The sequence below is a fragment of the Solanum dulcamara genome, chromosome 11 (assembly GCF_947179165.1).
Source record: "Solanum dulcamara chromosome 11, daSolDulc1.2, whole genome shotgun sequence".
Lineage (NCBI taxonomy): Eukaryota > Viridiplantae > Streptophyta > Magnoliopsida > Solanales > Solanaceae > Solanum > Solanum dulcamara.
In genome coordinates this window covers 39,111,313-39,119,067 of record NC_077247.1, presented here as the reverse complement: position 1 = coordinate 39,119,067, position 7,755 = coordinate 39,111,313, and the positions used below count along the sequence as shown (strand labels likewise).

At 32.5% G+C, this 7,755-nt stretch overlaps 1 long non-coding RNA gene across 1 annotated transcript; it reads left to right on the top strand.

The window, feature by feature from the left end:
• Positions 1-2,090: 2,090 nt before the first annotated feature.
• LOC129872057 (uncharacterized) lies at positions 2,091-4,399 on the top strand. The gene is made up of 3 exons (XR_008762405.1): positions 2,091-2,288; positions 3,030-3,080; positions 4,178-4,399. It is a non-coding gene; the product is annotated as an uncharacterized LOC129872057 (long non-coding RNA).
• The last annotated feature ends 3,356 nt before the right edge of the window (positions 4,400-7,755 follow it).

The following is a 7,755-nucleotide window of genomic DNA, read 5'->3' as shown; positions in this document are numbered from 1 at the left end:
AATATTCATAGCATATAACTTGAGAATTCAAACATTATATTCGGTAGAATAGCTCATTAAAACATTTGATAATTCAAATATGCAAGAATTGTCCTTATTGCATAAAGAATCCATCATTCATATCATTTCATCATTCTTTCATTTCATAAGACTCCCTTTTTGATCATAGATATTGCTTTCATAAACATTTATTTGGAGTCAAAGCATTCAAGTCAAACTTTATTAAAAACATAGTAAAACTAGGTGGGTTCAAATCACTTCAACTTGCAAATATGTATGTAAATAAATATACATAAATACTTTGAAATCCATTAATTAAAAATCATATTTTAAACAACCCACCATGAATTTCAAGTACCTTTAAATAGATAAATAGAGAAATTACTTATAAACCATCAATTCATACATATGAAATTATGTTGCATCAAAATAGAGCAATAATCATTAGTTTAACCATGATTCATACTATTAAGTAAAATTAAGAATTATCATAAGAAAATATTACTTGAAATTAAGAGACTTAATTGAAAGAGTTTTTGGACTACATGGGTGGAAGAACCCATGGATAAATACCCACATAACTTAGAGTAGAGCTTAAAGAAAATAAATATAATTTATCATATAATCAAAATAATTTAGACATGAGAGTGGAAGAAATACTCTCATTGAAGCCTTACATACCTGAAAACCGAAGCTTTAGTTGGTACCGAAAGACTTAATGAACACTCTTGAGTCCTAGCTTCTCTCCTTGCCGGAACGTTTTGTGTACTATCCGGAGTATATGAATCACCGGAATAGTATTTCTTCACTACTAAGAACTAAAACTATATTTGAGAATGTGTAAAGAAGTGTACAGAGAGAAGATTTGATTGAGAAAGCTTGATGAATAAAATGAGGAAATAAGGTGGGTATTTATAGGTGGGAAAGAGAGACCTAACAATAAATAAAATAATTATAAAAAAAACTCTGAAAATTTAGTGGAACATATTGATGTCATGGATGATGTTAAATGGAGGACAATTTATGTCATGAGTGATGTCAAATGTATCTAGATCTTTCTATGGTAGGTGAAATGAGTTATTTTTGACAGAATACTCTTTTTGGGAGCTGCGTTTGAATAAGATAAATTCCTTATTAGGATTTGGTGTCTTCATAAGAATTGTAGATATGGAAGTCTAGTTTCATATCGTTCAAGAATCAACCAATTTGGATAAACCTACAGTGATATATGATTTTTCTTCTATAAACACTCATTTCCGTCACAGCATCCTACCTTACAAAAATTAATTTATTTGACCTACTTAACCTCTGAATCTTAAAATATGGTCTTCATAAAAGTTGTAGGTAATGATCTTGTGGTTACTCAGAAATTTGAATCACTCAATTTGAATATTCCTATGAAAAGTTATGCCCAAAATACAGAGGTTGTATCATGTTTAGGTGAAAATTGAAACATCGTATACAACGTTTTTAGGAGATGTTATAATTCATTAGATGTATTTCAAGATTTACAATTAGACTAATGCGATATCGAAATGTTATTTCATCCATAATAGTTGAATATGTTTCTTCATAGTTGACCCAGGGTCTTTGAGAGAATCCTTATGCAACAAGGCGTATCATTTATCTTACAATTTCATTTCTCTCATTTCGTTTTCGCACAAAAGTCCATTTGTTATAACCCATATTTGTTTCACATAAGAACATGTTAGGGATAATGGTAATAAGTCAAGGGTAAGGCTAGGCTCGGTATTGTTATATACAAGCTTCTTATGATTAAGTTGGGAGGTGGAATTATTAGAAAAGGTTAGGGGTAAAATTAAAATTTTGAAAGTGGAAATACTAGAAAAGGTTAAGGGTAAAATTGGAATTTCTCATGTGGAAATACTATAAAAGGTTAAGGGCAAAATTGGAATTTCACATGTGGAAATATTATAAAAGGTTAAGGGCAAAATTGAAATTTCAACTTGGGAATATTAGAAAAGGTGGGGCAAAATTGAAATTTCACTTGGGAGCCTTTAAATCATCCAACTCCTAGAGATTTCTAGACATTTTGAGAGAGTTGGAAACAAGAAATAAGAGAAGAAAGCTAAGAGAAAATAAAAGAGAGAAAATCGGCCAAGAGAGGGAGTAATTTGACCCTTGAAATTTCATCCCAAAAATTATAATTTCCTAGTATTTCCACTATATTAAGGGTCCTTTATAACATGGTAAACTTAGTTTGGAAGATAGAAGGCTTGTTTGGTTGATTTGGAGCTTTGGTTAAGTAAACAAGTTAGAAGAAAAAGGTAAGAATTAATCAAATTTCTTTATGTTATGAAGTTTGTTTATGTTGTAGTAAGTAGAAATGTGTAGAATTCATGGAAATATGGAAGTTATATGGTTGGATTTTGACATATGAATAAGTCATGTGTATGTAAGGTTGTAGGCAAGAAGACTTGAATTTTATGTAGTATTTTAGTAGAATAATATTCTAATAGTAGTTCTTGTGGAATTTATATTGAAAAATAAAGTTAATGAATTTTGTTGAAGTTGGAAGGTGAGATAGGGATAAATTAACTTGTTTAGTATGTTAGTTATGTTGTTGTGACCCTTGGAGTATACATGTAGCTTAAATAGTTTATTGAAATGAATTGTAGGGAATTATGTCAATTATGCATGATTTTATTATATTATGGAACTTGATGAATATTGTATAGTTGCTTGGAATATTATTGGCCTATGTTTGAATGAGTTTAAAGGAGTATATGAATATGGAAATAGCCATATTTATTTGAAATGTAAAGGTGGGTTGGAAATTGGTACATTATTTGGAAAAAGGGACAATTTATGTCATTGAATGTTTTAAATTGATTATTGATGGTATTGGTGTTGTTGTTGGCATGGTTGTTGATATTGTGGCCGAGTTGTAATCTCAGGGTTGTCATATATATAGGGGAGATGCTGCCAAAATTTTGGTAGACAAATATTGGTAGAATTGAATTTTTAAAGTTTTATGAATAGTAATTGGTAAATGTTACCAATTGTAGATTTTGGAGAAAACGGGAAGTAAATTCGGACAACCGTAAAAGGCCAATAAGGTATGTAAAGCTTTACATTTTCTTCTCTTGGCATGTCTTAGGTGTAATAGGTTTGGATACGAGCCTCGGGGATGATTCTACTCTTCAAAATCGATGCCTAAATTTTCCCCTTTTTCATTCAATAGAATTGAATTAAATAGTTATAAATATTTTTGAAAATTGTCTAAACTTCTAGACTTCGCACAAATAGGACCCGAATACCTTAAAACTCTTATAAATAACGTTAGAAAATTTAATGCACGTAATTTGTATGCGCCACCTCATTTGACCGAGGTGGGCCCCACTGTTTTGAATTTTCCTTTGTTATTCCGTTTGGCTTATGTTAGGTAGAATTTAAAAGAAACTCTTTGCTATTCTTCCGAATATTATACGAATAATTATTCCGTTAAGTTCCATAGTATATTTTGAAATATGGAGACGATTCCAGAAAATTAATTTGACATAGACTATCGTGACATAGGAAAGACTTGCACTATTATCATTATTCAAGTCTTTTTATATATGATTGGTTATCGAAACCATGCTATCGAATCTTTATAAATATTTTAAATTGCACTTAGTTCTCACTACTCTACTCGTGTATACTGTAACCACTCTTTTACTGAGCCTGGGCCAGAATATATTTTCGTGCGTATTTCTCTGCATTGTTCGCCGTGTCCCGACGTGAGGGGGCAGGTATGACATGTACATGGGGTGGAGTATGTTATGCCACGGAGTTATGTTGTGCCATGTAGACATATGTTTGGGATATGATATGATCTGATATGGTGTGATATGATTTGATATGGCCATCTGATATGATATGATTGTTACGGAGATATTTTCTACTCTAGTGTTATGCTGTGTCGTGGAGCCGATGATGCGAGGGTGACCACATTTTGTTCACCTAGTCCCATAATGGGGCCGGATATGGCATATGTCTTTGCATATATGATTTGTGATTATGATAAGTATTTTGAAATTCTGAATATTTATTTCGTTTCTCTGCACATGCTATTCAGATTATGATTTTATTTATTACAGTTCATGCTTTACATATTCGGTACATTTTTCGTATTGACTCTCCTTTCTTTGGGGGCTGCGCTATATGCCCGCAGATACAGATGTTCGTTTTGCTGACCCGCCTGCTTAGGACATCTGTCGTGTCGTTGACAATGCTCCCTTGTTTGGAGCTTGTATTTTGGTACTAACTTTATCTCTGTATACTTGGATATGTTGGTCAGGAGTACGACGGGGCCCTGTCCCGTCATATGACTATGTTATCATCTGTAAAGGTCTGTAGACAGAGTTATATTGTGGGTTTTATATATATGATTTGGATTTTGTGTGTTTGGTGATGGCCTATCAGCCCTCGTGCCTATATATACTTTTATGATATATTTAGCAATTTCTTCTAATCACCACCTATGTTTATTCAGTTAAAAGGCTAATTTGGGATAGGGGTACGTTTGGGTGCTCAACTCGGGCACCAGTCGCGGCTTATGAGGTTGGGTCGTGACACTATTTGTATCCAACTGGTTTTACAACTTTAGTGGTTTGGACTACAGGTCCAAAAATCTCACGTTTAGAAAGTGAGTCTAATTCTGATTGAATTTCTTTTGTCAGTTTGGCCAATCACATCTACGTCGATATTATTCAACGGATTTAGGCTCAAGACTTTCATTATCTTGCATGAGGTTAAGTGCAATATTATATGCAAAAATATTATCCACCGTAATTTTTGATCGATCTAAATTTATCTCATTATCGATAGAACTTATTGAAAGTTCTTCATTCACTTGAGTCTCGTGTTCACTGATCTCTTTAAGAATATCACGATTACTCAAATCTTGACCTTCTTGAGGAGGTTCTTGTGTAGTATCATTTTTATTATTCCTCATGCTTCTCTTTCTAGGATTTTTATCCTTTGAACCAAATGGTCTACCACGCTTCAGGCGGTTTGGGATTTAGAAGCTATGATACTAGTAGATGGTCCTTTTGGGACATCAATTTGGATAGACACATTCACTGCAGGAATATGTGACTTAGTTATCCGTTTCAAATCAGTAAATGCATCAGACATTTGATTTGTTATTTTTTGTAAATGGATGATCTTCTGGACCTCGTGCTCACATGTACGGGTACGCAGATTAAAATGAGATAGTGATAAAACTTTTCACGTAATTTTTCTTGCGGGTTTCTTTACTCCCCCCTAATGGCGGGAAAGTTGTTTCATCAAATTGATAATTTACAAATCGAGCAGTGAATAAATCTTCAGTCAACAGTTCAAGGTATCGAATAATAGAGGGTGAGTCAAACCCAACAAGATGCCCAACCTTCGTTGAGGGCTCATCGTTGTACGTTGTGGTGGTGCTATAAGCACATATACCGCACAACTAAAAATTTGTAGATGGGTTATATTTGACTCATGATCAAATACTAATTATGACAGAGAGTATTTATTATAATGTATCGGTCTGAGACGTATAAGTGACCAAACAGTAATTGACAATTTTATTTTATTTAGTAGAGGTCTGAGTATCAATTGTAGGCGCTTAATAAATGACTCTGCAAGGCCATTTTGAGTATGAACATAAGCAATAGAATTTTTAATTTTTATCCCAATTGATAAGCAATAATCATCAAAAGCTTGGGATGTAATTCTCCAACATTATCAAGGCGAATGGCCTTAATTGGATAATCTGAGAATTACACCCTTAATCTTATTATTTGTGCTAACAACTTCGCAAACGCCAGATTGGAAGATAATAAGAGACACATATGAGACCAACTAGATGATGCATCTATTAGGATTATAAAATATCTAAACAATCCACTAGGTGGATGAATAGGTCCACATATATCTCCATGCATACGCTCTAAAAAGCCATGAGATTCGATTCCAACCATCAGGGTCGATGGTATGGCAATTAATTTGCTTTGATAACAAGTAGCACATGAAAATTCATCATTCGTAAGAATCTTCTGGTTCTTTAATGAATGTCCAGTTGAATTTTCAAGAATTCGTCTCATCATTATTGATCCAGGATGACCTATTCGATCATGTCATAGTACAAATGTATTTAGATCAGTAAACTTCTGATTTACGATCATATGTGCTTCAATTGCACTAATTTTTGAATAATATAGGTCAAACGACAAAATTGGTAATTTTTTCAAAATATATTTCTGTCCTGAGACACTCTTGGTTATACCAAGATATTCAGTATTCATTTCATTTAGTGTCTCAACATGATATCCATTTCTGCGGATATATTTAAAACTTAACAAGTTTCTTAGGAATTTAGAAGAGAATAGTGCATCTTCTATAACATTTTTTGTCCCCTTAATCAGAAATATAGTATCTCTTCTGGAAGCCTTCAATCATTTTTGAATTAGCAGAAATTGTGGTAACATTTGTTTTTCTTCTAAGCAAGTTGGAACATTTCTCATCTTTAAAAATGGCATGAGTTGTTCCACTATCAATTACACAAATATCCTCGTGATTAATCATTGATTCAAATAAAATTTGAGGCATATTCATATTTTTCTTCAAAAAGAAATAAAGTAAATTTTATAATTAATACATGGCTCACAAATTTTATTTATTTACATGGACTAGAAATATCATTTAGTACAAACAAATAAAAAAATTATTTAAATATTATTAGGCTTATCAATATTCATTTTGTCTTCTGGAAAATTAAAGAAATCATCTATCAGCTACATCCAATTGCATAAACTCAATATTATCTTTAGAGATAAAGTTTGTCTCTGGATTATTTTCTGTCCTCTTCAAAGATGCCTGATATAGCTGAACTAGACGTTTTGATGACCGACAAGTCCGCGATCAGTGCCCCATACCTACACATCTATTACATATATTTTCTGAATTTTTCTTTGATAAAGTTTTTGGCTTTTCACTATTTTATTGTATTGCTGATCATTTCTCGATTTCAGCCGAGTATCATGATTATAATTTCTTCTTCGACCACGACCACGACTGGGGCTATAACCTCTTTCTTGTTGGTTATAATTTGCCCGATTCACTTCAGGAAGTGACAGAACCAACGGGCTACTATCATGATTTTTCATTAATAATTCATTGTGACGTTTAGCAATCAAAAGGTGAGAAAGTAATTCAGAATATTTTTTAAAACCCTTTTCGCAATATTGCTACTGCATGAGCATATTCGCTAGTGGGAATATGGAGTATGTTTTTTCAAATTTATCTTGCTCAGTGATTTCTTCTTCGCATAAATTTAACTGAGCTATAATTCTAAATAAGGCATAATTATATTCAGTTATATTTTTAAAATTTATTAATCTCAAATTTAGCCAATAATGACATGCATGTGGAAAGATAACCAACTTTAGGTGGTCATATCTTTCTTTAAAATTCTTCCACAGTTTAAGGGGATCCTTTAATGTAAGGTACAGTAATTTTAATCTCTCATCAAGATGGTGGCGGAGAAATATCATGGCTTTGACACGGTCTTGACTAGATGTCGTATTGTCATCTTTGATGGTGTATGCCAGATCCATCGATTCTAGATGTATTTCGGTATCTATTGTCCATGATGAGTAGCCTTTTTCAAATATGTCAAGAGCAACAAATTCAAGTTTTGAAATATTAAACATTTTAAAAAAATAAAGTTCTTACCCCTTTTGTTACCTTTTTAAAAATATAGCTCAA